The following is a 23,804-nucleotide window of genomic DNA, read 5'->3' on the forward strand; positions in this document are numbered from 1 at the left end:
CGACTGGGTGGTCTAAATTTGTTAACCTATAAATAGTCAAGATGTCAAGACTAACATTAAGAAATCAAATATGTAATCTTTTTTGTGTTACACAGACATTTATTCTAGAAATATGTAACTGACATATGATAAAGTTTGAAGCCAAAATGTAAAGACAAGTAATTCATATTTTTGTAAAAAATACCTGAGATTAAAATTAATTGTATTTTGAATTTTTTTCTTGATTAAATGTATTACCTATTATTTTACTATAGTAAAAGTGACTCATGACTTTAATTTCAAGTAAGATACAATTTTATTGAGTTATTAGTTTTAAAGTACAATATTCTGAAATTATTTTCTGAAAAACAGAAAGGTCTAGAAAGTGATCATTCTTCTTTAATTAATATTAATACATAATATTACTATTTCATACTATAGTGTATAGAGATAACAAAATATGTTCAAGTAGAAGGGATCAGATTATAATAAATAAATCTAATTTTTTTTTACTTTTTTTTTTTAATAGAGGCATGTTTTATTTATTTATTTGTTTGTTTTGTTTATACATGCACTGGGTACAGTCAGAAGCACGGGCGGGTGAGAGAATTCACCAGAGCCAGAGCGGGGAGCAGAGCAGGCAGAAGGACCAAAGTACACTGCTGAGGGGAGCAGCAGGCAGCAGGAGAGGTCTGCGCGCCATGTGGGACCCTCCTCCTGTGGCCGGGGAGCAGCCGGGGATCGAACCGGCGCCGCAGAGGCCGCGGGTAGCTTCGCAACCCAGCGCTCAACCGCTGCACCACCGGGGAGGCCCATAAATAAATCTAATTTTAATAGAAAATATTTTTCTTCTTACTGTTGTGAAAATTAAAGCACTTAATATTCACAGATTAAATAACAGTGTATTTAATTAAAACAGATCAACTGTCCAGTGAAAAAATGTAGATAATAGGTCCAAATAACAAATATAAGAAAAATTCTACTTTGGAATTCATTAGAAATTCTGATCAGGTTTAAATTTATTATATATAACAGATCCACTTAATGGGCCTCCCCTGGTGGAGCAGGTGGTTGACAAGCACGGCACTGTGAAGCTGTCCTCAGCCTCTACAGCGCCGGTTAGATCCCCGCCAACCTGTGAGATGCCCACACGGCGCAGCACACCTTTCCTGTGTCGCCTGCCAATCCCCTCAGCAGTGTATTTCATTCAGTTTGCCTGTTCTGTTCCCCACTCTGTCTTTGGTGAATTCTCTCACCCTCCCACACATCTTACCTGTGCCTTGGTTCTTGTATGCATAAATAAATCTTAAAAAAAAAATATATCCACATTTCTTAAAAAAATAAAATAAAAGATCCACTGAAAAGTTACCCTTTTACCACTGTAAAAGAGTATTTATTAAATGCTTACCTAATTATAACAGTTTATGAAACAGAAGACTGTGACTTGGGAAGCTGGTGACTATCAGGAGAAAACAAAGGTTTAAGACATAAATGCTATCTGCTCTCCCCTGTGGCTTAAGAAGCTTTCTTATCTTTCCAAAGGAAAAAATTTCTTTTAGCCCCACTTTGAAAAATATCAATTACATGGGCTTCCTACTGCTGTGAAGTTAAATCAAAAAAAAAAAAAAAACACTAATCCGGGAAGATGTAGTTTTTGGTTTGTTGTTTTTCTTCTCACTGCAAATAGTTTACTTAATTACTTTCTTAATGACTTTGGAAATGTCTAAATTATTGTTCAGGGATCATATGGCCACAAATACATGGCTTTTTACTTCATCTCTAAACTTTAACCTGAGGCTAAGAACTGAGTCTTTATATTTCCAGCATCTACCACACTCCTTAGCATGAGGAAACAACTGTATTTTTTAATGCATTTTCAGTAGATGAGTAAATATCAGAACAGCAAAGCAGTAGGATCCTCTCTTTTAACCCAGAAGTATCAGAAAGGTGTTTGACTATATTAGAGTTTATGGATCAAAATAAAATCATTATTTAGTAGAATTGGTGAACTTAAGGTCACTTAGTATTCAGTATTTTATTTGAAGTCTGTAGACTCAAATACCCAAATTATTTTTGATATTACCAAAAGCCTAAATACATGTACAAACTAAGTAAAATTCAGATTCTTTGCTTTAACTAAATTTATATCAATTATAATTATTTTGAGGAGGCAAATAAATATGCATTAATTAAATCAATATATAAAATTTTAATGTGTAGGGCCTTCCTGGCGGCTCAAGGGGTTAAGCACCCCACTATGAAGCAGTCTGCAGCCTCTGCAGCATGAGTTCAATCCCTGGCTGGCCAGGGAGCAACCCATGTGGCACAGCAGACCTCTCCTGTCTTGTCCGCTGCTCCCCTCAGCAGTGTATTTCAGTCAGTCTGCCTGTTCTGTTCCCCACTCTGTCTCTGGTGAATCCTCTCACGCCCTGCATCTCTGGCATATATCCCAGCTCTTGTATGCATAAATAAATAAATCTTTAAAAAATAATAAAGTTTTAATGTGTGTATATTTGTGTGTAAGTATGGGATTTAAGTAAAATAAAATAAAGGAAAGTAAAATATTTGGGAATCACTTTTCTTCAGTGTTAAATGACATATAAATTATAGATCTTGTTTATCAAAAAGTAAAGACAAAAATTTAAATAAACTGGTGTTTTTTGGAATTTTATTTCATTATAAAATAACAAGTATATCTAAGGAGAGAAAAACATTACCATTCATGTTTAGTAAAGTAACAAAGATGGAAATCATGAATTAATAGTCACTAAATAGTAGCTAGCTTGTAGTCAAATTATAAGGCAGTTATCTTTGATTGCCTTGGAGGAAAAAAAATTTCAGAAGAAAGAATATGTTACAAGCCCAAGGGAACCAATTCAATCTTTTTTTTTTAACATATAACTGATACTATATTTTTATTTCAGGATTAGGATAGTTTTACATTTACACAAAAAAAATATGATTAGCACAGAAGTTTTCATGTACTTCGCACCAGTTGCCTCCTATTATTAACAAATTTTGCTGTGTTAACTTGTAATCTCTGTATTTCCCTAGGTTGCAGTCTGAAACTATAGAAAGTATCCTGGAAGGCAAGGAGAAACCAAAAAAGAAGCAGACCACTCTAGACTGGTAAGGGGCAGTTTTATTTTATTTTTTTTAAATAATTTTTTAAAGATTTATTTATTTTATACAAAGACTGGGGTACAGGCTAGAAGTGGGGGAGGGTGAGAGGATTCACCATAGACAGAACAGGAGAGAGAACAGGCAGGTGGACTGAAGACTGCTGAGGGGAACAGTGGGAGAGATGGGAGAAGTTTGCCGCACCATGTGGGTATCTCCCTGGCCGGCTGGAAATTGAATACATGCTGCAGATGCTGTGGACAGCCCCACAGCTCTGCGCTCAACCTGCTGTACCACCGGGGAGGCCCAGTAAGGGGCAATTTTCATCAGCGAAGGAACTCAGATGTGATAGTTTGTGACTACTGCAATGTCCCTGAACCCACGCACCCATCAGTCTTAACAGTTTATATAGAGACCTTAAATGGGGGTTAGTCGCTTACACACATCACACTATATTCAAAGCTATATCACCGAAACCACTCCAGCTATGGGAATGATGAACGGCACATACAATCCCAGAACAGAGGAGAGGACAAGAACCTCAATTGCCCTGCCACAGATTTCTGTGGCCATAGCAACTGGTGGTCATATCCTCTCAATGACTATTCTAATACACAGTATATTTGTTAAACTTAATATATACTGAATAGTTACTCTGAATAGTAACCTTGTTTCACCTAGCATGTTATCTTCCATATCCACCCATGAAATCACAAATGATAGGATTCCCTACATTTGTAAAGCCAAATAATATTTCATTGTATGCACACACCACATACTTTTTAATCCATTCATCTCTCACTGGGCATTTGGGTTGTTTTCCACACCTTAACTATTGTGAATAATGCAACAATGAACATGATATCTCTTGGAGATCCCAATTTAAATTCTATTGAATGTAAAACCAGAATTGGAATTGCTAGTTCTCTTATAAAATTTTTGAGGAACCTCCATACTTGTTGTCTCTTAACTTTTAAATACTAGTCTTCCTAACAGGCATAAGATGATACCTCCTTGTATTTTTTATTGTATTTCCCTGAGAAAGATTTTGAGTGCTTTTTTCATGTAGCTATTTCCCATTTATATATATTCTTTGGAGAAATGTCTGTTTAGATCCTCTGCCCATTTTAAAATCATATTGTTTGTTTTGCTATTGAGATGTGCGAGTGTTTTGTATATTTATATACTCTTTACATGTATTTTTATATTTTGGGTATTAACTATTATTGGTGAAAGAAATTGAAAAGTTGAGCTCTATTAAAATTGAGAATGAAAGAAATCACAGATTAGAAATACCAGCAAAACACATGTATGATAAAGAACTTGTATCCCAAATGTACAAAGAACTCTTAAAACTCAACAATAAATACCTGATAAAAGTAGTCCAAAATATGACATTACCTCAATATAGAAAGTAGATGGAAAATAAGCAAGTGAAAAGTCATCATAACATAACTGCAATTTAAACAACAATAAGGTACCTTTGTAACCATGAAAAAATACTGTATGATTTCACTTAGATGAGGTATGTAAGAGAGTCAAATTTGTAGAAGCAGAAAGCAGAAGAGTGATTGCTCAGGGTGGAGGAGAGGCAAGTGGAGAGTTGTTTAATGAGTTTAAACTTACAATTATACAAGATGCGTAAGTTCTAAATATCTGCTGTATAACATAGTACTTACTGGTAGTTAAAAAATAGTACTATTATACACTTAAAATTTTGATAGGGAGGTAGTCTCTGATTAAGTGTAATTAATACAAATGAACACAACAAATGAAGGGGCCCAACTAAACCTTTAGAGGTGATATTTAATTATTTTGATTATAGTATAATATTGCAGATATATGATTATTTCCCAGTTCATTTGTATGAACTAAATATGTAAAACTTTTAAATGTTAATTATACCTCAATACGACTCTTTAAAAAAAAGAAACAAGAAGACATTTGCAATTCCTTAACCAAAGTCACAAATATTTTATTTGATATATTTCTTACATCTCTTTTCATCTTTGCACAATGTATGCATTTTCATTTTGATTATAGTCCCCATACAATTGCACCCCCCCCCCCTTATTTTGAGTCTAGTCCTTCCTTTCCCCGCCCCTCCCTCCCCTGCCTCCCCCGCCCCCCGCCGAGTGTGTCTCTGGTTTATAGTTGCTGGTTGATTTTGATTTTTACTTTGTATTTGTTAGTCTTTTTCCTGGTCCCTTATTTAGGTTTTCTAAATTCCTGCTATGAGTGAGACCATCCAGTATTTTCTTTTTCTTTCTGACTTATTTTGCTGAGCATGATCCTTTCTAGCTCCATCCATGTTGCTGCAAACTGCATGTGTTTATCTTTTTTGATTGCTGAGTAATATCCCATTTTGCATATGTACTACATCTTCTTGATCCAGTCATCTATTTTTGGGCATTTGACAAATCAGGGGAATTTAACAAAAGGCAATTGCCTGTTTTATCTGAATGCACCCAGTATTACAAGGGTCTTTATAAGTAGAAGAGGCAGACTTAGTTGATAGTGTGGGAGTGATAATGTATATGAATGACTTAACAAAATTTTGCTGACTTTAAATAATGAAAGGGTCACAATCAAAGATGCAGGCATTCTCTATAAAGTGGAAAAGGCAAGGAAATTAATTTTCCCCCAGAGTCTTTAAAAGGAAATAGTACTATTTACATTTTGATTTTAGCCCAGCAGAACTACTTAGGACTCCTGGCCTCCAGGACTCCAAGATACTATAGATACATCAGTATAAGCCACCCAGATGGTGCTAGTGTTTGATAACGACAAAGTGAAAGCTAATACAAGTAGTGCAAGTCATCCAAATCTGTTCCTCATAGTAGTCTATTGACCCATTGGCCGTTCTAAGTTTCCTCTTTTAACATATAAATATTAGAAGCAGTTTGTTACTATCTATAATATAGTTTGCATGGATTTTGTGTGGATTGCATTTAGTCTACAGTTCATGTTGAGAATTGAGTCCTTTCATCCAACACAGAGTATCACTCAATATTCTATATCCTCAATTTCTTTCGGCACTACTTTCTAGTTTTCAACATATTGATCCTGTACATATGTTGTTAGATGATATTCATGATATTTTATTCATGATATTTTATTCATGATATTTTAAGTGATTCTTATTCAGCTTCTAATTTCAGTTGTTCATCCCTGCTAGTATATGACAAAATAATTGACTTTTACATATTAACCTGTTCTCATGAAAACGGCTAAAGTCATTTTTTAATTCTAGGATGTCTATTGATTTTTCTAAGTTTCTATATACAATCATAACAGTTTGGGGAAAAAAGACAATTATATTCCTTTTTTCCAATGTATATAACTAGCATTCCCTTTTCTTGCATTGTTATGCTAGCTATAACTCAATGTTCAACAGAGGCAATGAGTGAGGACATTCTTACTTTCTCCTGATCTTATGGAGAAAGTGTTTACTCACCATTTAGTATGATGTCAGTTGTAGGGTTTTTGTAGTAACCTCTCTTTCATTGTTTATATTGATAATATATGTCCTATCTTTTTCATGTTTTTGTAGTTCATTTTTTTTAAAACACAGAATAATATTCCATTGTTTGGATATAGCACAGTTTATTTATTCATTCGTCTCCTGCTGTACATATCCTTCTGCAGGTTTTTCTGTGGGCATAAGTTTTCACTCATTTGGGTAAATACTGAAGAACACAGTTGCTGGATCATATGTTAAGAGTGTTTTTAGTTTTATAGGAAATTGCCAAAATCCTTTTCAAAGTGGTTATATCATTTTGCATTCCCATCAGCAATGAGTAAGAATTCTTGTTGCTCCATTTTCTATTTTAAATTTTATTAATTTCTACTTCAATTAATATTATTTCTTCTTTCTCTAATTCCTTGAACAGGAAGTTTGTTGGTTGCTGGTTTTAGATCTTTCTTTTCTAATGAATTAAACTTAGTACTATACATTTCCCTCTAAGAATTTCTGTTATGGGTTTGTTTTCATTTTAATTAGATCAAGAGAAACAGGAAACAATACCAGAAGCTATGAAATATAGCAAATGCAGTACAATGAGAAAAGTGTACAGGCCCGATTCAAGAAATAAGATGGAACTCTAGGAAACTAGAAAAAGATTAACAAACAAAACCAAAAAACAATAGAAGGAGGAAAAATATAAATTTTTAGCAGAAATATATGATGTAGTAATCAAAAAGACAATCCAAAAGATTAATGGCATCAAAAGCTGGTTCTCTGAAAAAATAAACACAATAGACAAACCTCTAGCTAGGCTCATAAAGAAGAAAAGGGAGAAAACTCAAATAGAATAAGAAATGAAAGAGAAGTCACAACAGCTCAGAAACACGAGGATTATAGGAGATTACTATGAAGATTTGTATGCTAGTATGTTGAATAAGCTAGAAATGATGGACAAACTTTTAGAATCATCTGAGATTGAATCAGTAAGATATAGAAAACTTGACTAGACCAATGACAAGAAAGAAAATTGAAATAGTTATAAAAGTCTCCAAAAATAACAAAAGTCCAGGACCAGACAGTTTCACTGAGGTCTTTCAAACCTTATAATATGAACTAATAACCTATTTTTCTTAAATTCATCCAAAAAAATTGAGGCCAGCATTTTATAAGGTCAACATTGCCTTAATACCAAAACAACAAAGACACCACAAAAAAAAATTATAGACCAATTCCCCTAATGAATATAGATGCAAAAATCCTCAACAAAACCTTAGCAAACTGAATTCAACAAAGCATTAAAAGGTTCATATGTCATGACCAACTAGAATTTATTCTAGGAATACAAGAATGATTCAATATCTGAAATTCAACATAATTCACCGCATCAACCAAAGGAAAGATTAAAAACCATATGGTCATCTTCAGTATAAAAAGGAAAGCAAGGAAAGTCTCTTCAATAAGTAGTGTTGGGAAGATTAAGATAGCCCCATGCAAAAGAAAGACACCAGACCTCTATCTCATACTATCACAAAAATTAACTCAAAATGAATTAAGGACTTATATGTAAGACCTGAAAATCCAGATAAACAAAAGAAAATATAAACTATATTAATTGGGGCTATATCAATAGGAAACATTTTTGCACAGGGAAAGAAACTTTCTGCATAGGGAGAGAAACTATCACTAAAACAAAAAGACAACTCACTAAATGGAAGCATATACTTACACACTATACATATTATAAGGGACTGATATCTAAGAGCTACAAATAACTTACATAATCAATAAACAGAAAGTAATTAACCCAATCATAAACTGCAGAGGACCTATATATATACTTCTCCAAAGAAGACATACAGATACCCCACAGACATATGAAAAAATGTTCACATCACATATCAGCAAAATGCAAATCAAAACCAAAATGAGATATCTTACACCTGTGAGAATGGTTTATATTGAAAGGTCCATAAAAAACAAATGTTGGCAAGGGTGTGGAGAAAAAGGAACTCTTGAACACTGTTGGTGAGACTGTAGATTGCCCCAGCCACTAGGCAACACAGTATGGAGGTTTCTCAAATTATTATAAACAAATCTACCATATGACCCAGAAATTCCAGTCTTAAGAATACAAAAATTTGACAGCACATATGTAATCCTATGTTGACTGCAGTCCTATTTTTAATAAGAAATAGCCTATGTGTCCAAAGACAGATAATTGAATCAGAAATATGGCTTATAGATATACAGTAGAATATTACTCAGCTATTAAAAAGGATGAACTCTTGCCATTTGAAACAACATGGGTGGAACCGGAGAGGATAATGCTAAGTGAAATTAGTCAGAAGGAGAAAGAAAATTACCATATGGTGTCATGTGGAGAAAGAAGATAAAACCAAACCAATAACAAACCCTAGAAATCTGACTGCAGATTTGAGTCTACCAGATGTAAGGGTGAAAGGAGAGACCAGAGAGGAGAGGGGGCACTGTGGTATAGGATTGTGTGCCTTGGTGGTGAGAGTAGTGTGGTGGCATGCACCTGAATAGTGTGATTGTATTCCTCTTAATCATATACAGCATTGTAAACCATTGTTGCCTTAATAAAAATAAAAAAGATTTTGTCTATGGTTTTCTGCAGCTTGAATATATATGTGCATGTGTAGATTTTTTTTATGTTTATTCTACTAGGTGTTCACTTTTAGCCATTGTTATTTAAAATGTTTCTTCTGCTTCACTGTCTCCTTTTTCCCCAATTACACACACAGTAACTTTTGAAATTATGACATATTTATTAAATGCTATGTTTTTTTTAATTCTTTTTTCCTTTTTTGCATGTCAATGTGGAACTTTTCTATTGACCCAACTTCATTATATCTTTCCTTAGCACACCTACTCTATTGATAAATCCATCAAAGTTACTCTTTTCTGTTGTGGTGTTTTGAAAATAGCATTTTCATTTGATAATTTCTGAGAATTACATCTTTCTGCTTACTTTACCCTTGTTTCCTTTCATGTTGTCTTCTTTTTTCCATTACTGCTCATAATATATTAGCAATAGTTACTTTAAATTCTCTGTCTTACAATTCTAACATGTTTTGAAATTTCTATCTTAGTGTAATATTGATGCTTGCTTTGTCTCTTCAGACTGTGCATTTTCCTTGTGTATCTTGCAGTGCCTTTCTTCGGTATGCTTTGTCATTTTTTGTTGTTTTGATAGAAACATGTATTGAGTAATAGAAATGAAGTAAATAGACATTTAATATAAGCATTTGTATTAACTTGGCTAAGAGTTGAGCTTTGTTTAAGCTTTGATATAATTTTAGAGCCAGAAGCTTTAAATTTTTATAGTGTTCTTATTTTTATTTTTTTTCCATTTCCCTGTGTAGTCTTCTAAGAAAGTCTGTATCTTTATTTCTTATTAGGTGTGGCAGGGAATCTACAGAAATCTTTCCTGTAGGTAAGAGAGGTCTCTGATAAAATATTTTCCCTTAGATCGTAGGTCTTCAGAATATAGAACCTTCCGGTGTATTTCACAAAGATTACTCCTCCCTTTTCTCTGCCAGAGCCAAGAAAATATTTTTGTCAGCTCCTAATCATGAGAAAATGGCAGGGTTTCTAGAGAGGAAGCCCATGGAAATGAAGGACCCTGTCAAGATCGTAGTTTCCAGGAGTTTCTTTCTTGCCAGGTCACACTAAACTTCCAGAAATATGTCAAGATTGCCCTTTACGTGTTCCCACCTGTTTTTTTTCTCCAGGCAAGCATATCTTTTCTGTGACTTTCCATATTCACCTGTCTGTATAGATATAAGACAATGGTTTGTCCTGAAACCTCAATTCTCTGTGGGTGCAAGAAAAGGTGTTAATTTTTAGTTACTACAGGTTTTTCTTGTAAAGATCAGAGTAATGATATGTTGGATGTGAAACTTTAAGTCCTATTCCTCTTTCAGTTTCCCAGAAAGCTGCCATCTTCATCTTAGTACTGACATTTTTGTTCTTGTTTTGATAATCTTCACCTTCAGATGGCTGTTGTTTTGTTTCAGTAACGGAGATACGCTCTAATAGTTCTATTACAGTTTATAGAAAAAATTTGGGGAAACAATATCATTTTTAAGATCATATTATTGACTTTGCTTTATCTGATATGGCTGAACATTTCCATTGCCTTTTATGCCAATTAACAGAGCATATTTTTAAATAAAAGAGGTATACTTCTCCATAGGGAAAGCACATTTCATATTAAATTCAGGTTCCTGTATTTTCCACTGCATGGCAGAATCCTTTGTGATCATACATTCTGCTCTGTTAGCATCAAATTCTCTTGTTTCTACCTCTGATACTCTCTGAATCAGATCATCCCGCCAACATACTATGAAGCCAACAGCTGGTAACCTGACCCTTGATTTCATTGCTTACTTCACAAATAAACCTGGCCAATTCAACATTTTTTTAGAAATGTTCTTTGTAGCTTGCCAACCATTGACACTAGAATCATGAAATACATTTACAATTATCATCATTTGGGCATGATTATAATTTTTTCCTCCTTAAGAAAAATCATAAAATTAAAAACCTCACTCTGTATTTTAGTTTTCCCAACAGGCTTTCTTTCCTGTGACTCAATAGGATTAATTTCTTTAGGAACTATCTTCTGTTTAGTCATGCATGAATTGCCGTGTTTCTCCCTGATGGATGAGCCCTCTTGGAAGGCTCACATAACTCTCAGAGAATTAAAACACTAACCATTGCAAGGGCATGAATTCTTCATGGGAAGTTTCCCTGGGCTTTGTGTGGCTCTTTGCAGGTTAAGAGCATTCAGTAGGAGACATGATTATGTGACAGAAAATAGCACAAGGTATTACACCATTTTCACTGGGCTTACTTTTGGTTTCTTCAATTTTAATCTTAGTTCTCTAACTCTGAGGGTGGGACAAATAGCTCCTATGCCTGGAGCTTAAGAACAGGTCAGTGGAAGAGGTCAGTCTTTCAATGGAACCCCTTTTCTTTTCCATGCTCTGGAACAGACACCACTTTTGAGGAGTAAAACTGTTCTTTCCAGACATCAGAACATCCCTTTTCCTTGGTTTCAGCCTCAGGTGTTGTCTGCATTGTAGATGCCGTGTCTGCTGCTGAGCCATCAGGTTGTTGCACGCCACACTGGAATGGGTCCTCTCTTTAGAACTTTTCAGTCCCTTCCTCTTTCTATAAATATTTCCAGGCACTGACTATGTTTTATATTCCCACAAAGTGTTATATTCTTTGTAGGATGAAAGGGAAAGTCAAGATGATACTTGAGTTGTCCTCAAGTTTTTAGATTTTATCATTTTAATACATGTCCTCACAATAATTAATACACATGCCTTTACAAGAATCTAGATATAGAATATCTGCTGATAAGTCTCACCTACTTTTTTATACTTCTTAACATTTTACATAAAAATTTCAAGTAATTGGTGTCATTGTAGGACACCATGATTGTTTTGTTAACTCCTTTCACAGAGATTCTCTGATAAAACTCCTTAAGAATCTAGTTGCATAACAAACAGTGAAGTATTGTCATGTGGATATAAAAGGCACCCAATGTTATTTTTTCAGTCTTTGAATCTTTAACTCTCCTACAAATTTAATAGGGTAGGATGACTCCTCAGCATCTCCCAAATTCCATCCCCAGGACCTCTCAAGACTACAATAATTTTAGCAATCACTTTCATTGTTCATTTATTCAGTACTGTTCCTTTTATCCAGAAAGTAATTACTTAGGCACTGAAGGGAAGACAGTCCCACGCCTCCTGGAGAGGATCAACTAGTAAACAACTGTAATTCAGTGTGTTTGGTGCTTTGTCAGAAAAAGGTACCTAAGGCTAAGGGAGTGCTTAAGAAGGACATCTAAGCCTCCTTTGAGAGGTGTGGGCAATCAGGAGAGGCTTCTTAGAGGACTAGTTGAGCATAATCCTGCAGGATAAGAAGTTAGCAAATAAAAGTAAAAAGGATATTCCAATCAAAAGGAGTGGGATATACCAAGCCCCAGAGGAGAAGTAAAGTCAGGGAAAACAAATTCACTGTTCAGAAAATTTGCATCACAGAATTTAAAAAACAAGGTAATGCACTATGTGTGGTCAGAAAATATAGAGGAAGAAGAAAGTAAATGGCAGTGATAATAAGAGCTCTTTCCTTTCATCTTTGTCCTATTGCTTTGCCAAGTCAGAAACCTAAGACCTCTTTCCCACAATCTTCTTGCTCTAAACTTATTCCACGGTTTATTAACTGAAAGCAGTCCTTTTCAATGTTGTTTGTTTTAATTTCAAACTTTCAATGTTATGTTAAAATTTTTTTTGACCTGGTAACTCTTCAAGAAAATAAAATTAATGAAAATATTGATCTGAAAAGAGGAAATGAGGCTGGAGGTTGTCTCCTATGATGGAAGCAACAAAGGTGAGACCTATAGGGTACAGAAAATACCACTGAAAATTATGTATGTGTGTGTATACAAATGTATGTCGATATTACATAAATAAAATGTATGTGTGTGTTGGTGTAATATAAAATTTTCTGCTCTTTCCATCCTTTTTCCCTAGTATTAAATTGGAACAGGGGAGGGAGAACAAAAGAAAAGGAAATCTGGGAACTAAGAGTTTCTCTGTCCTATTTAATAACTCCTATTGAAATGGTGACAAGTCAAAAGAAGAAAGAGAAATACTGGTTGGTGTCACTTACATGTGGAATACGTAATCAAGCTAAGGGTCAAACAAAGTCAGGCTTAAAAACTGACCTTTGAAAATTGACTATGGAAATGAAGCATCCAGAGCAGGGAAGGGCTGGGAAAGGGGTGAGAACAAGAACAAAATTTGCGCAATGGACTGTGGGGGTGGACTTCAGGTGATTTGGTGGCAGGCGCACTACACTGGCAATACTTGAGGGGGATCCTATACTTTCAAAGTACCAACACTAATGTAAGACAATGTTACCTCAATAAAAAAATTTAATACTATGATGATATAATATTCAAAACCTAAATGAAATGTTGTGATTTAACAAGACTATTCAAATGTTTCTAAGTTTGATAACATAGTTCACATGAGTAGAAATATGGTCAAAACTACAATGGATATGTGTACTAAATTAGGGTTTATTTATATATTTTTTAAGATTTATTTATTCATACAAGAGCTGGGGTACAGGCCAGAGGTGTGGGGGGGTGAGAGGATTCACCAGAGACAGAGCAGGGAACAGAACAGGCAGACTGACTGAAAAACACTGTTGAAGGGAGCAGTGGGCGAGCCATGAGAGGTCTGCCACACCATGTGGGAATATTGCCGGCTGGAGGGGATCAAACTCGTGCTGCAGAGACAGCGGACAGTTTCACAGCACTGTGCTCAACCTCCTGTGCCACCAGGGGAGGCCCAAGTGAATTTGTCTCCAGGGTTCTTCTGGCAATAACAGGAAACGTTTTTCATTATCATGATTTGGAGGTAGGGTGAGATTGGCATTTGGTGAGTAGAAACCAAATGATGTGGTTAAGGATTCTACAATGCCTGGGAGGGATACCACAACAAAGAATTATCTAGCCCCTCCTGCACATCTGGCCTGTACCCCGGTTCTTGTATGCATGAATTTAAAAAAAAAATTCACTCTGGTTGAGACCCACTGTGCTAGCCTCTAGGAGATTATTCACACTAAACTACGTGATAATACTTCAGTCTTCTGAGGAAACACACTCGTGAGGAAGAGTTGCCAAATCTTGTTCTAATTCATCTAATTCAAATCAGACTATGATTAGTATAAGGGGGGAAAGCTCAATGTAGTTTTATGAGAACATACAGTAAAACAATTCTAAGGAGAAGGAAGTAGGAAACAGAATTAATAAATCATCTATAGAGAACATGAAATGTAAGTGTGAATTTGAAAGTGAAAAAAAAAACAGAAACCACAGAAAATGAGAACATGCACAAAGACTGGGAAACATAAATAGTGAAAATCTATTATAATCATTTAGTTTTAGAATAAGTTATGTGTTAGGATTCTGGAAATGCAGATTGAGCGCAGGTTTGGAGTAATCTTTAATGCTCTATGAGAAATTGTGCTCTTTTCCCCATCAAGTACTAAAGATCTAATTATTATGTTAGAGTACATTGGCACAATCTTTGTTTTAGGAATGTGCTCTTTAAACTTTGTTTTTTAATATTTTAAAATGTTATAAAACAATAACGTACCATCTGTTACTTAGGTAACAACACTAAAAGGAAGCCTAGGTTCTGAAACCTCAGTGCCATTTCCCAGGTTAGTGTTTTATCAAATTACAGGTCATACAGCTACAGTGAAATAGATAGTTTGATGACTATTAGCCACATAAGCCATCCATTTTCCAAATATGGCATCTACTTCTCTTTTTCTAATGAAAATATGACTACTTTAAATAACAAAGGCTGAGCATTATTTAAGAGATGCTTATGACATGTAAAAAGTAAAACAAAATATAAATGTACCTGGAAATAAAGATTGATGCTAATAGACTATTAGGGGTATTTTGGAGTGATGAATGCAGCCAATGAGATTAAGGTTGGCTCTTGTCCACAAACAGAGTGGAGAGCCACTTGGATCCTCCCAGCAAGGACTCCACTTCTTAATTAGCATAGATAATATTTTGTCTGTGTGTGCTGTGCTTGAATTGGGATATTTTGCTAATCAAATAATCAGATTTTTATTCAGCACTGTCTGCTATTCGTCTTTAAAAGGCCAGGTAAAACATCCTGTCTGCTATTCGTCTTTAAAAGGCCAGGTAAAACATCTTTGTTAATGAAAAATCATTGTTTACAAATGAAACCCAGGTATTCTACATAGTATTCTGGTGTCTTAGTATTAGCAAAAATGGTATATGGACAAAATGATGTCTACATAAGTGAAAAAAGTTGTAATAAATACAGCCTTAAATACTTTTCCTGTTTTTTTTTTAATATCTTGGCTTAAAAGGTAATACATCTTTTATTTCTCCTCTATTTTATTTCATTGCCATCAAATCTTTGATATATTCTGGGGGATAGCTATATAAAATAACCAAGTAAACATTTAACTGTAAATCATGTCATTTAATGAGATTTGACATGAAGGAAAACAAAGGAGGGCTAGGTTTGTAGGGCATACTCCTATGGGAGGGAAAGGAAGAGGCGAGATCAGTGAAGTTTTTACTGTACCAGAGACCTGAGGAGGAAGGGAAGGAGCCATTCATGTGAACATAGGGCAGAAGAATGTTCCAGGCAGAATTGATAAATGCAAAGGCTCATGGTAATGTGTAAATTAGATGTGAGGAAAACAAGGAAACCACCATAATTTGTTCACTTACTTTGTCTGTGGTATCTGAAAGTGCTGGCCTCATTATTGGGAATCAATAAGTAGTTGTTAATCAGTCAAGCATCCTAGAACTAGGGAGTGAGGGGAATGTTTTAGGAGCTGAAACATAAAAGTTACAAAAGGGACATGTAGGCCATTCTAAAAATGCTTTTAGTCTGAGAGAAATGGGAAGTCATTAGGGAATTTGGATAATGGAAGTGACATTACCTGATACATGTTTTATCAGGAACCTCTGGTGTTATGCTTTTATAGACTTAAGAATAAAAGGGCAGAAACAAGGAGAGAAATTATAGCATTATGGGTGAAAGTAGTTGCACTGGATATTGTACAATGGTCACAGTCTATATATGCTTTGGGAATATTAACTATAGGATTTGTTAACTGATTTATGGGTGTGATTAAAGGAAAAAAAATCAAGAAAGGTTGTTATCTGAGCATCTCTAAGAGTTATATTTACTGAGATAAAGATGGGATAAACAGATGGGGAAAATTGGTAGAGTAAGGAGTTTAAGAATATTTTGAGTTTGAAATATGTGTTTGACATCTGTATGAAGTTGAATGGCTAACTGGAAATGCAATGTTAAAATTTAGGCTGGAAGTCTGGACTTTGTAGTTCTTAGCACAGATGGTATATAAAGCCATGTTGTAAACAACCAAGCTGAGTCTTTTATTCTTGTCAAGAAAACCAAACTCTGAACCACAAGAATGCCTTTGCACAGAAGAGTTTATTGTATGAGATAGATACCAAGGTAGTAAAAAATGGGGTTAATATTCAGTGAAGATGGCTCTCTGAATGGTGGGGCTGCTATAATTATATAAGCGGGAAGGAATGTGAGAGAATTATGAGGATCCACATTTCCAGGAGTGAGGAGGTACCAGGCAGTTTAGGCTATGTGAGTGAAGGTATTTGACTTTACCCAGAAGGGTGTTTTCTCAGCAATCAGAAAATATTTGTTTTTGATACCTCTATCAACCTTGAAGGACAAGAGAATCTTATTAGGGATTAATACAATAAATTCTCCAGGTTCCCTGGAATGCATTTGGAGGGGGGAAAGAGTGAAAAAAGAACAGAAGGTGGTTAGAATTTAATTCCAAATATTCCTAATTTGTATTCTAGGGGAGTTTTTTTTGTTGCAGAATGGAAGGATCCTTCAACAATGTGATGAGATCATCAAGGGAGTAAAGATGTAGGAGAAGTGTTTTTGATTAATATCTGGGGCACACCAATAGTCAGAAAATGGAGAGATGAGAAGGAACCCATAAATGAAGAAGAAATGACCAGTGAAATAGGAAGAGACTACAGAGAACACTAGCAGGATCATTTATTAAGGAGAAAGTGATCAAGTCAATAGATCAATACAATGAGAACTAGGAAGCCAAATAAATTGAAAATTGAGAAATGACATGACAGCCATTGATCAAGTTAACAAACTCTGATTTTTGCATATTGTAAAACAGTGATGGGAACAAAATATCTAATTAGGGAAGGTTAAATATAGAATAACATATAAATAAATTAAAAATAGCTAATATAGACAAAATCTTTAGATAAGCTTTGTTTTAAGGGTAACAGGTTGGGTGACATCTGAAGAGATATGTGTATTCAAGACTTTGTTTGTCTTTAATGGGTTGGTGTTTCATCATATCTATATGCTCATGAGAATGACTCCTAGTGGAAAATTTGGCAATATAGGATGGAGAAGGAACTCTTTAAGTGTCATTCTGAATGTATGAGAGCCAGTGTGATCAAACAAAAGGTTGTTCTTAAATGTAAACAGTTAATTCATCCATAATAACAGAGAGGGAGGCAGAGAGAGAATATGGGTAGATTGACAAAGTGCATAAATCATTTCCTTTTTCCCATTTTTCCATGAAACAGGAAGATCACCTATAGCAAATGAGGGGGACGAGGATTGCTAGAGGATTAGCATGATGAAAAATATAACTGTAGCAGTGTGTGAACAAAGTAGGAAATGTACTAGACTTACTATAATACTAAGGGCTCTTGTAGGGTGATGGTAACTGATTTAACTTGAGGCCAGTGGACAAAGTTATGTCTTTTCACCTCATGTTCAACTACCTAGTATGAATGTGGTGAAGGTAGAGAGCTAGTTATAACCAGTATGGGGAGTAAGGATTTGTCATGAGTAAACAATATATGCTCAATGATATGTAATCACACAGAAATAGCTTCAAGTTATAAAAAAAGTACTGTCATATATGCAATAGCTTCTACTTATAAAAAAAGTACCCAGTTATATATGCAATAGCTTCAAGTTATAAAAAAAGTACCCAGTCATATATGCATAATATACCTAACTTATATATCACATATATATAAATATATAAAGCATCATCCTGCTTTGCCTACTTTTTATTTATTTTTATTTTTGTGGGACCCTCGCTGGCGGCCAGGGAACGAACTGCAGCCCAGCGCTCAACTGCTGCACCACCAGGGGAGGCCCCTTTGCCTACTATCTTAACATCAAAAAGTTAACCATTCTTCTTTTGGCTACATGATCCCAAGTAATCATTTTAAATAAACTTTATGTCTAGATAGACATTGATATTTAAATTATTTTACTTTTAGCACAAGTCAAATATCAGTCTCCCCAGCCTCTCTCCACACCCCTCTTCTCTACCCATGCACACCTATACAGTACAATTTACTTTTCCATGATGGGGATAAGACCCTGGTCAGGCATCAGTGTAACTGCAGATCAAGAGTGACCTGCTTGTATCTTCCTACCTGAAAAGGACAGCTCCTTTTGATGGAAGTGAAATGTTTCCTTTACTTAGAAAGTACCTTTCTTTTTCATTGAGGACATGAACATTGTTCATACAGCATTTAAAGCAATATTTTTTCCTGTATTCAATAGTTATTTTGACAAAATTAGACTAGGCTTTATTAAAAATATAAGACTAATGCTGAAAAGCAAAACAAACATATATAAATGTTCTTTCTTACAATAGATTCTCTTGACTGGTAAAGAAGCAACTTCATGAAGCTTTTGACTAGTTCGTTTATGTGATATGAGCATGGCAGGAGCCTGGCAGAAACTCTTATTTGGAACAATAATGTCTTAGAAAAACAGAATTTGCTGTTAGAAATATATTTGAAGGAGCTGTTTTAATAGGAGGTTTTTAAAATATATTAAAGGCAATTTGGACATTGTGAGGTAGAATGCTTCATTATTATTCTTATCACAGAGAAATTAATTATCATCATATAAAAAGTAAGGAAAGTAGTCAGCAATGAGCTGTGCAAAACATTCAAGGTGATTTACGTAGTTCAAGTTCATGCTTTTTAGTACCTAACATTTTTAGGGCATATCTATAGTCAAAAACTGCTTTGACCAATTTCAGAGAAATAATTATTTTAGGAAAAAGAAGTTGAATAATTAGTCTGCAACCTGAAGTCAAAGATGCACTTTCAACTTTTGTTAGGGAGTTGGGAATTATTATTTGAGTTTGTTACTAACTGGTAATAGAAACAAGGTTATGTGTTCCTATCTCTGTGTCTATACTTTATCTGTAAAACAGATGCAATCCAGTGGATCTGTAGAGGGAAAAGGGAAAGGGAATTACATGTATAAGTTCTCCCTCTTGTTTTTAAAAACATGTTTGGTGTGTATCTAAATATTTATTCAACTCTTGTACTCAATTATTGGAAATCTGACAGTATACCTCTCTGAGTCTTAGTAATCTTGTCTGTAAATGTGAATAATAAACCTAGCTGGCTGACCTGAATAGATTGCTGCAAGAAATAAGTACGGTTTCTCCCACTTTATGAAAGGAGAATGTCCCTGTTTGATTTGATTCGATAGTTGCTTTTTTGATCCAGGAATGCTCCAAACTTTTCCATATAAATTCATGGCAATAGCATTCTCAAGCCCAAAAACAACCTATGAATCTTTCCAGGTAAACATCCTACTTTCCGAAAGCCATGTGAAAACTACATAAAAACATCATTTAAGTGTTAAAGACAATTTAAATGTGATCGTCAATATTAATCTTTTAACCTTATTGATTAGACATTCTATTTAGAGTTGGATATGTACAATTTTGGTGAGCGTATTTGGCAAAGATCTTTTGGAAATGATCAAAATTTATTTCCTAAAGGAAAATTTGAACTAACCACCCCTAATTCTCTTATTTCTGTTAATAAGAAACTACAAGATAAACCTTTAGGAGAAAAGTCATAGACTAACTTCCAATGGAATATAATTTCTGAGTTAAAAGGGAGTTAAAAGGAAATAGAGAAATTAAAATAGAACTGACTTTTGCTAAATGTCTTTTTGTTGGTTGGTCTTGTGTCTTCAACTTTTTCTTTTACTTTGCTATTTTTTCACTCTGAGCAGAATAAGAGTAGCTTTGTTAATTTCTCTGTGTATTTGCTAGACAGTTGACATTATCTATGTCAGTGGCAATTGTTCACTTGTCATTCACACTGTTATTTTTAGAAAATTTTTCCTTCCTCTTTCTATTTTGTATGATAACTATTGTATTCATATTAGAAGGTCATCTGAGCAAATATATATTTATCCTATTGAAAGTATATGAGGTTAAAATATATATGGTTATCAAGATCAGGAAAGCAAGGGAGTAAAATGAACCATCAAGACTTTGTGATTGCATGCCAGGAAGAAGGCAGCACTGTCAGGGATCATTCTCTACTGATAAATGACCAAGTGGACTTTTGAAGACCAGAGGAACAAGTAGAGAACCCAGAGGATCAGATACCTGGTCTGACCCCAATAGTAAGACCCTACTATAATTATTCCAATTTTCATATATGTGATAGTGTGTGATATTGTAATATTATGTGATCGATTGCAGACAGGACATAAAGAGAATAACCATAACCTCAAAAGGAAAACAGATTTTTGAGAGTATTAGCAACACTAATTTGCTTTTGTTGCACAATATAGTGGTTTATTTTTCTTTATAGAACACAAAGACAACACCATACATCATCTGGTAGTCGAGGGAAGTAACATAATTCTGTTTTCAAATTCAGTCACCTTAATATTTTAAAAGTTAATAATAATACTTACCAGCAATTGAGTACTTACAATTAACCAGTAATATTCTGAATATGTTTAATCCACAAAACAACTCTGTGAGGTGTCTATTACCTTTTTCTCCTGTTTTAGAGGTGAGAAAACTCTAGCCAAGAGATAAAGTAACTTAGCTAAGGCCCCGTAGGTAGGAAGTTTTTTTTTTTTTTTTAAATATTAAATTTTATTTTTATATTCCCCCATACGTTTTGAAGAGGACTTTCACACCTGGAGATTCTGATTCTAGAACCCACACACCTATAGGAAATTTAGTGAACATGTGAAAGATTAGTCATTCATCAGGTTCTTTTGAAATCCTTTCTGTGCTTTCAACATGTGAGGGAGAGGAAGAGATATAAGAAATCAAAAGTTTTCCCAAGAAACTTGCAATCTGTTTGAGAAGTCAAAAAAGAAAGTCACAATTTTTGACTGTCCATAATTTAAACTGGAGGTTGGTTTTACAAACTAGAATAGTTGGTTTTGTGTTATTTTGTTTTTTGAGAGAACTGATGGAATAGCTAAATTTTTTCAAAGGGATATTGTTTTTATGGGTAGGAAGAAAAGGAGAGAATTCTTTTAGCAATATCAATAGTATTAAATTTTATTTGCCTGTAAGAACTGTCAAGGAAACCTCCACCCTTCGGTTTTCTGGGAAACAGCTTAATTCACAGACTCCCTCTCTCCATATGACTTAGTACACACAGAATCCCTTCTATTTACATATAATCAGTCCAGACACAGATCCTTCAGATTTCCATTCTCATACAAAAAATTAGCTGAGCTGTTTATCCCTCTGACTAATCTTGACTAAAATGCCTGCTAACTTGACCAAACTTTAGTTAACTTTTCTACCCCTAGGTTTCTGAAATTTGACCCATGCTTAGCCTGAGCTAACATGCAACTCTTCTTTAAAGGAAGTGTCAAGTCTTAGAAAGATGAATAAATAAGGTAAACATACAGCCACTCAACTTTAGATTCATTGCTATAATCAAGATTTAAATGATCTTATAACAGGGTGATAATAACAGTAACAGAGGTGTGAGAAAAATGTCTTTCATAAAACTTTTGTTTATGAAAATACATAATATTTACCAGAAAACATTCAGTAATATGGCATGGAACATTTTTATTTACTCTATCCCAGGTTCTAGAGGTTTATAATGTAAACCTCTAGAAATTGCCTTAAATTTAATACATGACTTAAATTTAATATAATTCCATAATATTTTCAATATATAGCTATTCATTAATTTTGCTAAACTGTATTCTGATTCTTCACACAATAATATCTTATGAACATTATTCTAGGATGGTATATACAAATCTACCTATTTTGTTAGCTATTGTCTTGCATTGTATTTATTAAATTATGTGCCATAACTTTCTTAATCAGAGCTCTGTTAATGGGCCTTCACATACTATTTTTATATTTCCTTCTCACAATTCACAAAGGCAAGCTCTGAGTGCTTTTGAAAGTATCTATGTAAACTATTAGTCTGTAAAATTTTATAAATATTTATTCCAACATTTCTAGTTATAGACTTGCTGTTTCAAATGTGATACATATTTTGTGAAAATAATTGCCAAATTACTCTCTAAGAATAAGTCATCTTTATACTTTCAAGAAACTAAGCGTCAGTATTCTGCCTCATTCAACATTTTACATTTTGCTTTTCCCAATCTGTAATAAGAGATGCACTATTTGTGAGACCATATTATTGAAATATTTTTATTAGAACTATTTAATTGACCCTGTTTATTAAAAACAGGGAAGTGAAAAGGGAAAATGGCCTAGAACTAGTCTTGGGGTTAATTTCTGTTAATGGCTTTGACACTTCTCATATAACAAGTATTATTCTGCTGCTACTTTTTTTTTTTAAACAGAGTTATATTTAGAGCAATTTTAGGTTTACAGTGAAGTTAAGAAGAAGTTACAAAGATTTCCTGTATACACATAATCCCTTTACTCCCCCAATATCAACATTCCTGGTAAATTTGATAAAATTGAAGAACTTACATTGACACATCATTATCACTCAGAGTCATACTTTATGTTATAGTTTACTCTTGGTGTTATACTGTCTATGGGTATGGGCAAATTTACAATAACATGAATCTACAATTATTGTATCATACAGAATAGTTTCACTGCCCTACACAGTCTTTGTTTTCTTTTTTTATTATCCATACCCTGGGTACCCCTTCCTATTATTGGTACACCTTTTAAGCATTTTAGTAATATTTTATGGAATAAATTTATTAATATTTTATTCAACCAGTTTTATACTGATTAATACTTGTTTTCAGTTATTTGCAAACATATAAACGTTCTTGTATATCACATCATGGATACTTTTGTGACAATATTGGTAGGATATGTGAGAGATTTTTAAAGGAGAAAATAAAATGTGTAGTAAATAAATAAAAATAAATAAAATAAAATAAAATAAAATGTGTAGTAAAATAAAATGTAGTCAACATAACTGCACCAAAATGTACAACAGCTAGACCACACAAATTTGATGTCAGAGAAAAAAAATGACAAGAAGGAGAGAGAAACAAAAATTTGGTTCCTATCATATGCCAGTTTTTTCCCCTGTAATCATCTTCATATACTTTTTTCCTGTAAACATGATCCCCAGTTATCACTGCCCCTACTATGAAAAGGAATGACCAAAATTGAGCTCATAAGACAATAAATGTGTTCATGCAGTCATCCATACTGACTTTCATTTAGACCAAAATGCATATACCTGCACAGCAACAGTCCCAAGGTTAAGGGTCTATTAACCTGCAGGCTGGCTTGCGAAGCAGGTTTTGAACCCAGGCTGGCCAAC

At 34.2% G+C, this 23,804-nt stretch overlaps 1 protein-coding gene across 1 annotated transcript in view; it reads left to right on the forward strand.

Moving 5' to 3' along the window:
- The first annotated feature begins 3,060 nt into the window (after positions 1-3,060).
- Positions 3,061-23,804, forward strand: part of LRFN5 (leucine rich repeat and fibronectin type III domain containing 5) — a 268,041-nt gene continuing 247,297 nt past the window's right edge. The window contains exon 1 of the mRNA XM_054690104.1: positions 3,061-3,108. The gene's annotated coding sequence lies outside the window, so the exon portion shown is untranslated. The remainder of the gene's footprint in view (positions 3,109-23,804) is intronic.

This window comes from Talpa occidentalis, unplaced genomic scaffold (assembly GCF_014898055.3).
Source record: "Talpa occidentalis isolate TD23 unplaced genomic scaffold, MPIMG_talOcc4v2.1 talOcc4.11, whole genome shotgun sequence".
NCBI classification, from domain to species: Eukaryota; Metazoa; Chordata; class Mammalia; order Eulipotyphla; family Talpidae; genus Talpa; species Talpa occidentalis.